Source organism: Lithobates pipiens, unplaced genomic scaffold (assembly GCF_037356315.1).
Source record: "Lithobates pipiens isolate NorthernLeopardFrog02 unplaced genomic scaffold, aLitPip1_a1.2 Scaffold_27, whole genome shotgun sequence".
Classification (NCBI taxonomy): Eukaryota; Metazoa; Chordata; class Amphibia; order Anura; family Ranidae; genus Lithobates; species Lithobates pipiens.
In genome coordinates, this window is record NW_027507788.1 from 166,786,621 (window position 1) to 166,801,707 (window position 15,087).

At 42.2% G+C, this 15,087-nt stretch overlaps 2 protein-coding genes across 6 annotated transcripts in view; one reads left to right on the forward strand and one right to left on the reverse strand.

The window, feature by feature from the left end:
• KCNJ1 (potassium inwardly rectifying channel subfamily J member 1) overlaps positions 1-4,154 on the reverse strand; it is a 55,423-nt gene extending 51,269 nt beyond the window's left edge. The window contains exon 1 of one of the 4 annotated variants that reach the window (XM_077457854.1): positions 3,853-4,154. The gene's annotated coding sequence lies outside the window, so the exon portion shown is untranslated. Of the gene's footprint in view, positions 1-191; positions 311-3,852 lie in introns of those variants that run through there. The other 3 variants (XM_077457853.1, XM_077457852.1, XM_077457855.1) reach the window with 3 other exon arrangements.
• Positions 1-15,087, forward strand: part of KCNJ5 (potassium inwardly rectifying channel subfamily J member 5) — a 244,474-nt gene that overhangs the window by 156,526 nt on the left and 72,861 nt on the right. The window lies entirely within an intron of this gene.

Consider the following 15,087-nt stretch of genomic DNA (forward strand, 5'->3'; position numbering starts at 1 on the left):
TATTGCTTGACATTAGAAACTCTGTGTTCTGGATTATGACCTTCTAAATGGTATGTGTGTTTGTGTTACAGTATTGATCTGAAAAGCCTTGTACCAATAAACCATATTTTATCATGTGCTATTGTTTCTAGATAATGTATGAGTGTGTACCCATTCTGTGTTATCTGCTGAAGTTTTGTGGAGTTACATACCTGTTTGCCAAGTATGAACAGATGGTTGTGCCTCTTCCCTCTGATCAGTTTTTCAGGTGTGTAAGGTTTACTTACTCCAGGCTAGACTGGATTGCCTGCTATGCAGGTGTCACAAGGTCTGACCCTGTTTTATATGCTAGCTTGTGCTTGATGTCCATGGAAGCACCAGAGGGTGGAGGGGACGGGCAGTAACAAATGTTATGGCTTTTACTTTAACTATTTAATTCTACCAAACCTACATAGGGGTATACTACCCTCTTCAGAATGTTATATTGTTTAAATCTTTCCTTAAATGTTTTAAATACACTCATTGGCCACTTTATTAGGTACACCTGTTTAATTGCTTGGTAATACAAATTGATAATTAGCCAATCACATGGCAGGAACTCAATGCGTTTAGGCATCTAGTTGTGGTGAAGACAACTTGCTGAAGATCAAACCGAGCATCAGAATGGGGAAGAAAGGTTGTTGGTACCAGATGGGTTGGTCTGGGTATTTGAAAAATTGCTCATCTACTGGGATTTCCATGCACAACCATCTCTAGGGATTACAGAGAATGATCCAAAAAAAGAGAAAATATCCAGTGAGCTACAGTTGTGTGGACAAAAATGCCTTGTTGATGTAGGAGGTCAGGGGAGAATGGACAGATGATAGAAAGGCAACAGTAACTCAAATAACCACTTGTTACAATCAAGGTATGCAGAATACCATCTCTGAATGCACAACATATTGAACCTTAAAGCAGAAGCACTATAGCAGCAGAAGACCACACCGGGTTCCACTCCTGTCTAGGAACAGGAAAGTGAGGCTACAATTCACACAAGCTCACCAAAATTTAACAGTAGAAGATTGGAAAAACGTTGCCTGGTCTGGTAAGTCTCAATTTCATCTGAAACATTCAAATTGTAGGGTCAGAATTTGGTGTAAACAACATGAAAGCATGAATCCATCGTGCCTTGTATCGATTGGTTCAGGCTGGTGGTGGTGGTGTAATAGTGTGGGGGATATTTTCTTGCCGCGCTTTGGACCCCTTTGTACCAATTGAGCATTGTTTAAACACCACGGCTTACCTGAGTATTGTTTCTGACAATGTCCATCCCTTTTGACTACAGTGTACCCATCTTCTGATGGCTCCTTCCAGCAGAATATTGCACCATGTCACAAAGCTCAAATCATCTCAAGCCTGTTTTTTTTTTTTAACCACTTGCCACCCACCCTATAAGGAATTGACGGTGGCAAAGTGGTTGCATAATCCTGATTGGACGTCATATGACGTGATCAGGATTATGAGCCGCTGCACGCCCCCGGGGGCAAGCATCGCGGCGATCGTTGTTGCGGGGTGTCAGTCTGACACCCGGCAACTACGATCTCGGTAAAGAGTCTCCACCGGAGACTCTTTACCACGTGATCAGCCGTGTCCAATCACGGCTGATCACAGTGTAAATAGGAAGAGCCGGTGCTCGGCTTTTCCTCACTCGCGTCTGTCAGACGCTAGTAGAGGAGAGCCGATCGGCTGCTCCTCTGACAGGGGGGGTCTGTGCTGATCGATTATCAGCACAGCCCCCCCGAGGATGCCCACACTGGACCACCAGGGATGCCACCAGACCACCAGGGATGCCCAACAAAAGGTAATCCTCCCTAGACCACCAGGGATGCCAGTCAGTGCCACAATGGATGCCAATCAGTGCCCATAATGGATGCCAATCAGAACCCACAATGGGCATCACTGATTGGCATGCATTATTGTTTGGCACTGATTGGCATCCATTAGTACAGTATAACAATACAATGCCGCCTATGAGTGCCCACCTGTGCCACCTATGAGTGCCCACCTGTGCCACCTATGAGTGCCCACCTGTGCCGCCTATCAGTGCCCATCCGTGCCGCCTATCAGTGCCCACACATGCCCATCGGTGCCGCCTATCCATGCCCATCTGTGCCGCCCATCCATGCCAATCCGTGCCAGCTATCGGTGCCAATTTGTGCCACCTATCAGTGCCCATCCATGTCGCCTGTCAGTGCCGCCTGTCAGTGCCCCCTATCAGTGCCACCTATCAGTGTCCATCAATGCCACCTCATCAGTGCCACTTCATTGGTGCCACATCATTGGTGCCCATCAGTGCCGCCTTATCAGTGCCCATCAGTGTAGCCCCATCAGTGCCCATCAGTGAAGGGGAAAATGTACTTATTTACAAAGTTTTGAAACTGAAACAAAAAAAACATATATATATTTTTTTTTTATTAGTATTTTTTTATTTGTAGCGCAAAAAATAAAAACCCTAGAGGTGATCAAATACCACCAAAAGAAAGCAAAAAATGATAAAAATTTCATTTGGGTACCGTGTAGCATGACCGCGCAATTGTCATTCAAAGTGCGACAGCGCTGAAAGCTCAAAATTGGTCTGGGCAGGAAGGTGTTTAAGTGCCTGGTATTGAAGTGGTTAACATGATAATGAAGTCACTGTAATCCAATGGCCTCCACAATCACCAGATCTCATCCAATAGAGCACCTTTGGGATGTGATGGAACGAGAGATTCGCATCATGGATGCTATCATGTCAACATGGACCAAAATCTAAGTAATGTTTCCAACACCTTGTTGATTTTATGCCACAAAGAATTAAGTTAGTTCTGAAGGAAAAAGGGGGTCCAACCCGGTACTAACAAGGTGTACCTAATAAAGTGGCTGTTAAGTGTATGTTGAAGTTGTTCCTTCAGACAGCGATTCTCATTTGCTTACGTCATAGGTTCCAAGAGACCAGTGCTTTTAATGTCTGCAGAACATTATAACACCATAGGATATATTAAACACTAACTTTTTTAATTTTGAAATCAAAACATTTGATTATTTTAGTCAGCTGTTGTTGATTTGTCTGCTTGATTGGCATGTCACTGATAAAGCAATTCATTTAATTCTAACGTAACAATTTTTTAAGACATAATGGGTCGCCAAAAAAACCTTTTGGAGGCAGGGGAGGACTTGTCTGCCATTAGGCAACTGTAAAGTGCCAACGTCCAAGTACTTTAACCAGCAGGAAAGGTACATTGGCTACCTAGCTCCTGGCTCTTAGGCCTGGTTCACACCTATGCATTTTTAGTACTTTTTGCATTTTGCAGGTTTGCGCTACAGTCCATTAAACATGGTTTCCTATGGAACACGTTCTGTAGTGCAAATCTGCAAAATGAAAAAAGCACTAAAAATGCATAGGTGTGAATCAAGTCTTAGCATTGAAATAAGGTGAAACAATTGTGAAAAGGTTTTGCTTAAGTTTAGAGTGGGAAAGGGTTTAAACTCTATCCAAAGTTTTCTTAATGTTGGAACATGGCCTTTAGATTTTGTGACAGAACTAAACAAATCGCCCTAAGAAAGCACTATATGTTTGCAGATAAAAGCAGTGAGGGCGAATTTACCAAAACTGGAGCAGCCAGAATCTGCTGCAGCCATGCATGACAACCAATAATAGTCTATCTACAGCTTGTTCATGTAAGCTTCGAAAATGTAAGCTATAAACTGATTGGTTGCCATGCACAGCTGCTCCAGATTCTGGCTGTTCCAGTTTTGCTAAATGTTCCCTAATTTTCTTCCAATATACAACCTGCATTGAAAATAGGTTTTGCTGTTGCCAATATCTGAGCGTTACCAGAATCATTTTGTGCTTACCTGCAAGTTCTGAAGTTGTCCCTCAGTAGAAGACCTTTGTAAGTGACACCAGCAGGTCTGCAGAAAGCTCAGAGTTTTGCCTTGTAAGGTACACCCTGGAGGCTGAATCACACCTTTGCTCTAAACTCGTTAAGTCTGGCTTTTCTTGGTTGAATTTGTATACAATAGATTATGCCTTGATTAGGATATTACTCCAGTGGGTAAATAAGGAAGTATCACTTTTTTTTTTCTCACAAACTTTTGCTAAAAAAAGCGTATTCATTGCATGCGCAGCTTGTTTTCCCACGTGTTCTTTCATTGTGGATTAAATCTGGCACTACTGATATTTTGCAAAGTTTAGCTGGTAAATGTTGTGGGTTTTTTTTTACTGACATTTGATCATGCCACATGCTGCAGATTTGTTCACTGCCCTGTTTACCTTCCCATAGGGTGGTGCCACAAAGGGCACCCAATGTTGGCACTGAAAGTGCAAGTTTGTATAGTCACACACCTCTAAGCCTTAATTACATTGATAATGCCTGTAACATGACCCTGTTATAATTTCTAACCATGTCTGTCTATACAAGTGTCGACTTTTGTATGGTGTTTTCATGGCCTTAAATGTCAGAAGGCACACAGAAGTTTACATTTCTTTTCCCAGAAGAATGGCACAGTTTAATTAAAGAGGGGAGAAAACTGTCCTTATTCCTATTATGTAATTCAAGTTGTCTTTTTGTGTAAGGTGTTCTGTAGGCATGTGATCAAAAGGGTCTGCTCAGACACGACATTTTGAAAGATAGCTCATACTAGGCAGCAAATTCGCTCCTATCCCATTGTCATTGAAGTAAAAAGCCGGTTGTATTTAATGATTCTGCATTTCTTCATTTTAAAACACTATAGCTAATTTACTAGAGCACTAAAGGCTGTTCACCTACCAAAACAAATATTGGTGAATTAGATGAACCTCTGAGGCTCTGGCATCTCAGGTTTGGGGGGCACCAAGTCTGTTTCGTTGGTTAGAGCAGAAATCGTAGTGTCTTGGGGTGGAGAAGGCCATAGCCAGTCTATGCCCATATTTTCTTCCTTACTGTCCTTTTCATCTGTGTTTAGAGCGGTGTCTTGAGTTAGTGGATAGGATCTGCAAGAAAGTGTCTGAGTGGGGCTAGCGTCAGTTTGTGAGGACATTCAAACTGCTTGCATTATGGAAAAGAGATTATTCCGGTGCCATATAATTTATTTACTTGTTTTAATCAGAAAACATCTTGAAAGAACATTAGATCAGATCATACAATCTGATAATGATACAATAGCAGAGAGTTCACAAAGTAACAAGTACTACAAATCTCAAGAAAAAAGTTCATACATGAAATATACCATATATTAGTTTAAAAATAAAGAATACAAGCAACATATCAAGCTCACATTACCGTCAGTACCAAATAGAATAAAATAAACTATAATTACAAGGGACAATGGACAGAAAATAGTGTAGCGCTAGAAAAATCAGATGATGGTCTCAAACTGTGTCTTCAAAAATGGCAATGAAACCAATCCTGTAAAACACACATACACAATAATGTGCACATGTGAAATACAAAATAACAACAAAAAATAATAATAAAATTGAGCTATAAGACAATAAATGAGTGTAATCAATAATAAACTAGATATATGGATGCAATGTGAAGGTGCACAAGAGTCCCAAAAAATATTAACTAAAACGTGTGTCCCAATGTATAGTACACATGCGTTAAGAGATAGAGAGTATCAGTGTTGATATTCCCAGCAGCAGAGTGGGCGCCACACAAATCAACTATGGTAAACGGCTTATCTGGAGTTATATCAATTATGGAGAATTAAATACTCTTACTAGAGGGATTGGTCACACCTATCATATGACAGTGGGTCGCAAGCGCTTGAAATTATGGCTGGTCTGTGTGTTTTCAACAGGTCCTGCAGGTGAATAGTCGCTCTATCATCTCTGGATTTCGCAGTTAGCTGGGACTCCTGATGTAGATGGCTGTATCGCACGCCTCCAGGCTCCACAGAGTCACAAACACTCATGTTTGAATGGCATCCAAAATGCGATAAATCATAAAAAGGGGGTCGACGCGTTTTGACAACAATAGGTCTCCAACCCTGTTGAACATCTATTGTCAAAACGCGTAGGGCCTGCATTTTTTGTACCCCACATTGCTCTAACGTTATTTTACGTTGATTTTATTTGTGATCACTCGTTGCTTTTATGCCATTTTGTTGACGATTTTTACAATAAACCCAATGGTTACCTCCTGACCTGCACCATTTGGAGCCTCTCTTTTTTTATTTTTTGAACCCCCTTTTTTTATGATTTATCGCATTTTGGATGCCATTCAAACACGAGTGACTCTGTGGAGCCTGGAGGCGTGCGATACAGCCATCTACATCAGGAATCCCAGCTAACTGCGAAATCCAGAGATGATAGAGCGACTATTCACCTCCAGGACCTGTTGAAAACGCACAGACCAGCCATAATTTCAAGCGCTTGCGACTCACTGTCATATGACAGGTGTGTCCAATCCCCATGGTAAGAGTATTTAATTCTCCATAATTGATATAACTCCAGATAAGCCGTTTACCATAGTTGATTTGTGTGGCGCCCACTCTGCTGCTGGGAAGATCAACACTGATGCTCTCTATCTCTTAACGCATGTGGACTATACATTGGGACACACGTTTTAGTTAATATTTTTTGGGACTCTTATGCACCTTCACATTGCATCCATATATCTAGTTAATTATTGATTACACTCATTTATTGTCTTATAGCTCAATTTTATTATTATTTTTTTTTTGTTATCATTTTGTATTTCACATGTGCACGTTGTTGTGTATGTGTGTTTTACAGGATTGGTTTCATTGCCATTTTATGAAGACACAGTTTGAGACCATCATCTGATTTTTCTAGCGCTACACTATTTTCTGTCCATTTTCACTAGATTTTGTTTGTTTGAGTGTTAGCAGCTGATCTTTAAATCATTAATTTAAAAATTATTTTTGGCTTTAGCGCAGTGCTTCCCCTTTTTTTTTTTCCCAATTACAAGGGACAGACATCTGTAACTACTTGCGGACTGCCCGCAAGTAGTTACAGGCAAAGCGCTATGCTAGTACGTTGCTGTGATTGTACACAGCGCGAGTTTGTCACCAGGTCCCGGCCAATGATTCATGGCCAGGACCTGCTGGGTCCACTAACTGCCCGGAAACCTGTGTTGAAAATCAGCATACATTATACACATATTAACACTTGTTAGGCACCGTTTGATCGCCATATATATTAACCCCTTCCCAGCCAGTGTCATTAGTATAGTGACAGCGTATAGTATTATCACACTGATCACTGTGTTGGTGTCAATGGTGATATAAGTGCCAGTTAGTCTGTTCCCACCCAGTGTAAGTGTCAGAAACCATGAATCAGACCGAGACAGAAGTACAATTAAATCACACTTGTTTATTAAATTAAAATAAAAAGGTAAATAGAAAAAGCGTAGTCAAAGCATAGCCAGAGTCCAGTAACCAGATCGAGTAGTCAGCCAGGCCAGAGTTCAATAACCAGATCGGGTAATCAGCCAGGCCAGAAGTCAGGGATCCAAGTAGAGCAACAGCAAGCAGGATAAGAAGCCAGAAGGGATGTTAGCAAGCCAGTCTTTAAACAGAACCGCAGGAGATAGTTTCTTGTGATGTGACCAAGGCAAAGGCAGAGGTGAAGTGAGCTGGACAGCTTTAAGTAGGCAGGTCAGACGAGCATGATCAGGAACAGCTGGTAACTATGGAGAGAGATGAGAGCTGGCAATTAGCCGACAGCTGAGCAGCCAGCCCAGAGAAGGAAGGGCTATGCCAGCCCTGACAGTAATCTAGTGTTAGGCTGGCCATACATTATATAATTTTCTTCTATAGATTTCCTTTTAGATTTACCAAAACCATATAATATGAGGTAAAATCTAAACACTTTCATTTGTGTGCAATCAGGTAGGCCCTTCTACTATGCAGTTGAAGGTAAATCTAAAGGCAATTGAATAAGAAAATTGTATGGTGTATCGCCAGCTTAAGTTTGCCCGCCACACTATCACAGTCTCATTAGAAGTTGCTGATCACTGCCATTATTTGTATTAAAAAAAAAATTCCAGTGTATATATACCATAATTTGTAGGTGCTAGAACTTTTACACAAACCGAAGACATGTAACAGAATACATTTTGGCCTAAATTGTATGAGAAAATTAGATTTTTTTTACATTTTTTTTATAGTACAAAGTATCAATTTTTTCTTTTTTTTTTCCGTTTCTGTATTAAAAATTGAAAAACCCAGTGGTGATCAAATACCACCAAAAGAAAGCTCTATTTTTATGAAAAAAATATATAAACTGTGTGTACAGTGTTGTATTACCATGCAATTACCAGTTAGCGTAGTGCTAAATAGCCAAAAATGACCTGGTCATTAAGGGGGTAATGCCTTCCGGACCTGAGGTGGTTAATGGACCCAATGCTTTTTCTTTTTAGCTGAGAGTCCCAAGCATGTCTAGAAAGGTGCGATTGAATCATTCCAGCTAGGGGCCTCCTTGAGAATGATAGGGGGTTGTTCTTGATTTTTGAATACCCAGCAGATATAACATTCTTTTGAGAATTTTTGGAAGTTTGCTCCCGAAGTCTCAGCAAAGGGAAGACACATACCAAAAAAGGTTAGAGAGTGCTGCTCACCCCCAAGATACAGAAAATGGGAAGAATTCCCCCACAGTGGGGTTTTTAGGCAGCAAAAAATTAAAAGGATGAATAATAAATAAAAATTCAATATTTATTGATATGAAAAAACATAAGCACAATAATTTAAAAAAATGAGCTCCAGTAGGAAAATAATTATAAAGAAAATGGATATACACTTGTAGACGATAATTTCATATCAACATTATATAAAAAATGTCAATGATGTGAAAATGTAACTGACAAGTTTCAACCCACGCATAGGTGTCTTCTTCAGAGGGACAGTCTGCGAAGAGAAAAATATCATAAATGTATCAGCTATTTGTTACACACAATACAGACACTTAGTGGCATTTGATATAATTACCCAGTAGTGTATATCCAAAGAAAATGGATTGTCCCTCCTCGACTGTGGCGGTTGCTGAGTTTGACTTCTGGGACCCCATGTGGGGAGAGAGAGGTTGCTTTTAAAAGGATATCCATGTAGGAACATTTCTCTTTTCTTTGGATATACACCACTGGGTAATTATATCAAATGCCACTAAGCGTCTGTATTGTGTGTAACTAATAGTTGATAAATGTATTTATTTTGTATGTATTTTTTTTTCTCTTTGCAGACTGTCCCTCTGAAGAAGACCCCTATGCGTTGGTTGAATTGTGTCAGGGTTACATTTTCACATCATTGACATTTTTTGTATAATGTTGATATGAAATTGTTGTCTGCAAGTGTATATCTGTTTTCTTTATAATTATTTTCCTACTGGAGCAAATTTTTTAATTATTGTATTTGTTTTTTCATATCAATAAATATTGAATTTTTATACTTTATTCATCCTTTTCATTTTTTGCTGCCTAAAAACCCCACTGTGGGGGAATTCTTTCAGCATTAGATTGCAGAGTGGATTTTCTTATTGGTCTTTCCTTAGATCCTTCTTTGACAATTTGGGCAGGCCTTTACCCCTTATTTGGGAAAGGTCACGGTAACTGCTTCTGTTTCCACTTTGGCATGGTGCTTCTGCCCCTTGACACAAGGGCTTGTGGAGAGAACATCAGCATCCCCGTTTACGACTCCAGGGTTATACTTCAGGCTGAATCAGAACCCATGTAGAGCAGCCAACCACTGGTGCCCAGTAGCATATAGCTTGGCTGTGGTGAGTTCATAGGTAGGTGGGTTGTTGTCAGTATTGGCTACGAAGTCTGAACCATACAGGTAGTTCTTTTAGCTTGTCTATCACCACCCATTTAAGGCCATAAACTCCAACTTATAAATGAGGTAGTTTCTTTCGGCAGGGGTCATACTTCTGCTCACATATGCAATTGGTTGCAGATGTCCATCATGCACGTGGTATAGTAATCCACCCAGTCCATCTCTGCTAGCATCGACGTGTAGTTCGTATGGCTTAGAGGGGTTAGCATAGGCTAGCACCAGAGCATTGGTTAGACTCCTCATCAGCTGGAAAAAAGCCTGCTTGCACTAATCTGTCCATTGAGGGGGGTGTGGCCGGATGCTGATGGGAGTGGACGTGTGAGGAGTGAGAGCATGGTGCCGCTCTGCCCTTCGTTACCCTGCTTGCTCTGATGTCCTTACTCTGATCCCCCTCGATTATCCGAACGGCGGTAGCTTGCTGGTGCGGTTCGTGCTGGAGCGCGGGGATTGCTGGCGTTCGTATGGAGCGATCGGAACGGGGGCCGAGAGTCTCGTGAGATCTCGAGCGGCTCCGGGACTCCCGCAATCCTGCAGAGCTCCTCCCTTCGCTCCGTTCGAGCTTGGTGCTCGTCACGTGTGGCGTGCCCGGCACCTTAGGCTCTGGGCAGCGGGGTGGCTGGCGCATGGTGTGGAGGTGAGAGGGGACTCCTGTGTAGAGCTCCTTCTCCCCTGCCTTCCCCCGCTCTCCCCTCCTTGTTTACTGCTCTTGGTAGACTAGTTGGAGTGGCTGATGAGATAAGAGGCAGTGAATTGCAAGTTACACTTGCAGCACCGCATGTCCTCTGTTTCTTTTGGGGAGAGAGTGGAATACCCGGATAGCTTGGATGCCTTGCATGGACCTGTGGAACGCTATATGGCTATGAACCAGCAATTAAGATAAGTGCTTTTTCTCTTTCTTGTTCCCAGCTGCTCTTGAAGTAAACCACTGATTGGAACTGCGGTATTTTGAATATTATGCTGATATATACAAACAATAATAGTTTGCTATAGCACTGAATCCGTTGCTTGAGGACTGAGCAAGTGTCATCTACACAAAGAGAGACACTACAACAGCTCGGCTCCCTCCCTCTCCCCCTCCTTTTTTTTTTTTTTTTTATATTATTTTTTCCCTGTCTGTTCAGTTGATAAGTGGAAGTTGATTATTTGCATGGTGGGCTCACTTGTGGCTATTTAAGCTAATTATGTCTAGAAAAAGGTCCCCTGAGGACCAAATACCTGCAGAGGGTCAACAAATCACCCGTGCCGCTAAGGACAAAACCAACCAAATGTCGGCAACAGCAGCGGCAGCGGCAAAACTGGAGCGCTATGCCCACTCTGGCCCAGTCTCACCCAGCAACTCAAGCTCTCAGCAGGGAAATCTATATAATAAAGACATCAAAAATTCTTCAACTGACAGAAGGAGTCAAGGCCAGTGTCTGGCCAACCCCATTTTACCAGCAGCTAAATCGGGGGGCAGTAGGGGAGGGGGAGGAGGAAAGCTTCCAATAGCAACAATAAATTTGGAAACAACGCTAAGTAGCTCCCATGCATTGATGCCGAGTAATGTGGATGAGGAACCCACATTAAGAGACATTTTGAACGCAATTAAGGAATGTAAGAACTCGATATCCAATTTTGATGAACAGCTAAGATATATAAAGGAGGAACTACTGTCCATGAGACAGGAATTGAATAGGACTATACTAAGAACTACCGAGCTCGAGGAACGCATGGGTGCGATGGAGGATGAGCTGAGGCCTATGAGGCTGGAAATTGAGTCATTTAAAAAAGAAGCTATCATACAAGCGGATAAACTTGACGAGATGGAGAATAGGAATCGGCGAAATAATATCAGGGTGCTAGGTCTCCCTGAACATTGTGAGGGGACTGACTTGATAGGCTTCCTTGAGGGGTGGTTTCGAAAACTCTTCGGGGCGGCAACATTTACTCCGATATTTGCAATAGAGCGGGCACATCGTACCCCGGGAAAAACCCGTCATATGGGGGAGCGTCCTAGGCCCATAATGCTTAAGATTCTTAATTATCAGGATAAAGTGTCCCTACTGCGAGAGGCCAGAATGAGGGGAGACATCAGGTTTAAGGGAGCTAGGATTTCTTTGTATCCTGATTTTTCTCCTGACCTCCAGAAAAGAAGAGCCGAATTTATACCAGTTAAAAGAGAAATGGTTAAATATAAGTTAGAATATGCACTCCTCTATCCAGCCCGCCTAAGGGTAATCGCACTAGGAAAAACGCTCTTTTTCAACACGTCAAAGGAAGCATCCCAATGGCTAGAGGAAATAAAAAAAGATTTATAAATATATGTTATAGGGCAGATAGATGTTTTTTTAGGGATTTGGGGGTATATACTTTTTGGGGGGGGGTGGATAGGAATAAGGGGTAAACTTGTTGGAAGGGGTGGTTTTTTTCTTTTTTCCCTTTGATATTATGCACAATATGGGTGGGGGGCAGGGGCCGAGCAGCAAGGGTGTGTGGAGTACAAGTGGAGATGTGTAGTGGGGGACAAAGGGTCCCTATGAGTGGGCAAAGATTGGGGGTGAAAGCACTTAGTAGGACTGGTATGAGTGAGTGGTGGGAGGGTTGTAAGAAGGCCACAAATGTACCCCTAGGGGGTAGCCCTAAGGGGCAAGGGGGGTGGGAGAGGGAGGTTGGTGAAAGGGGAGGGGGGAGAGTTGAGGTGGGAAGGAGGGGAAAGGGAACAACAATAAAAATAACACAAGGACACATATATTTGGGTGGGAGAGTTGGGAAGGGAGGGTGGGGTAAGGGAATGATAATAAAAGTAATACAAGGATATATAAATTTGGGTAGGGGAATGATAATAAAAATAATACAAAGATACATAAGTTTGGAGATGCACTATTTAGGAGGGGATGGGAGAAAATGGTATGCATTATATAGAGTATATGTATGTAAGATTAAGGGGAAGGGAAGGGAAGGGGAAGGTTTTCTCCTTTTTTCTTTCTCTTTTCTGGTATTAATATATTTATACACTTTCTTCACCGTTTTTTTTTGTTATTTTCAAAACTGCCCAATTTTTAGGTTATTAAGTAGTGATGCAGGGGAAAAGAATTAGGATAGTATCATGGAATGTGCGGGGCCTGGGAGATCCGACCAAAAGAAAAGTGGTCTTGTCAGCTTTAGAGGGTAAAGGACCCGGATTATTATGCCTTCAGGAGACCCACTTAACGGGCGATACGATTCGGTGCCTACAAGGTCGGAAATTCCAGACCCAGTTCCATTCCACGTTCTCAACCTATGCAAGAGGGGTTAGCATCCTTGTTGACAGGGCGATTCGTTTCTCCTGCTATAATAGCTGTATAGATGTAGAGGGTAGGTATATTTTTTTATATTGCCAAATTGAAAATAGTCCCTACGTGATAGCCAACATATATGTTCCTCCTCCATCTAAATTGGAGATTTTATACAAGCTCTTAGCCTTTGTAATAGATAAACCTGATATCCCGGTGATAGCAGTAGGGGACTTTAATGATGTCTTGGATAAATCCTTGGACAGGTTTCCAACTGGAAAAACATCAACGGGGAAAGATGAAACGAGGTTAGCTCGTTTCCTACTTGAAGCTGGCCTATGCGATGCATGGCGCACTCGGTACCCGGGGGAGCGACAATACTCTTGTTACTCCGCAACCTTCTCTACACTATCAAGACTTGATATGGCTTTGGTTAACAACAGTGCGATGCTACGAGTGGATGAGGTAGAATATGGCCCGAGAGGAGTCTCGGACCATTCCCCCCTAATATTGACACTTTGCGTAGGCAAGAAACAATACTCGGGCCAATGGAAAATGGACCCCGTATGGTTGGAATTAATGAAGGATACGGATCGGGTGACAACCATGTTAAAGGAGTTCATTGAGGTTAATATGGGCACAGCATCAGTGGGGGTCATCTGGGACTCTTTAAAGGCCTTTTTAAGAGGCCTTTTTATTCAACAAATCGCTAGAAGTAGGGCCGAGATGAAAAAGCAGGAAGAGGAAGCCACCAAGGCGGTATTAGAGACAGAAAGACAGTACATTATGAATCCGAACCCTACTACACAGAAGGCTTGGCTGGATAAACAGCAAGAATTTAAGACAATTATTAGGTATAAGATGGATAATAGACGTATACTGCAGAAACAGGCAAATTTCGGGGAGGGAGAAAGAGTGGGGCGAATGCTGTCATTCTTGATTAAAGTAAATACGGTACCCTCAGCGATAATATCAATTAGAACCCTAGAGGGAGAGATTACTTCTGAACCATCCATTATTAATAATATATTCTATCATTACTATAGTTCACTATATAAATCCCAAGGAGGAAGTGAAGGGGGAGCTATAGCGGCCTTTTTGGGGAATCTGAATATGCCAACAGTAATAGCAGAAGACTTAGCAGTTTTGGAGGCCCCGATTACTATCGAGGAACTCCAAAGAGCGGTGGCAGAGATGCCTAACTTAAAAGCACCAGGACCCGACGGTTTACCAATCGAGGTCTATAAGAGATATGGGGAGGTCCTGCTCCCACAACTATTGAAGCAGTCCTTGCAGTGTGGAGACTTGCCTTCTTCGATGTTGGAAGCCACGATAGTGGTGATAGTGGTGATTCCTAAAGAGGATAAAGACCCAATGGACCCGGCCTCATATCGTCCGATCTCGCTTTTGGGATCGGATGTTAAAATATTAGCAAAAGTGCTCGCAACACGCCTAAAAAGAATTGTCCACAAGCTCATTCACCCTGACCAATCGGGTTTTATCCCGAATAGATCTACTAGTATTAATATCCGTAGATTGTTTTTGAATACCCAGATTCCAGTAGATAATGGAGGCCCCAGAGCAGTTTTGACTCTGGATGCAGCCAAAGCATTCGACAGCCTCGAATGGGAATATTTATTCAAAGTGCTTATCAGATTTGGGTTCGGACCAAATTTTCTTAAATGGATAAAACTACTCTATACGGACCCAAGAGCGAAAATTAAAATTAATAATGAGCTGTCTGAGACTTTTGTATTGGAACGAGGTACAAGGCAGGGGTGCCCTCTCTCCCCCTTATTGTTTGTTTTGGCAGTGGAGCCATTAGCCATCGCTATTAGGGCTAGCCCTGATATACAGGGATTTAGGAGAGGACAGGTAGAGGAAAAAATTGCATTATTTGCGGATGACATTCTGCTTTTCCTGGGGGATGCTCAGGCCTCGGTGAAAACGGCAATGAAGATGATTAGAGAATTTGGTCTCATATCAGGATTGACCATTAACTGGGATAAGTCCGCTTTGTTGCCGCTGGAACCGGGGTTCATTTGCGCTCCCCGAGAGATTCAGA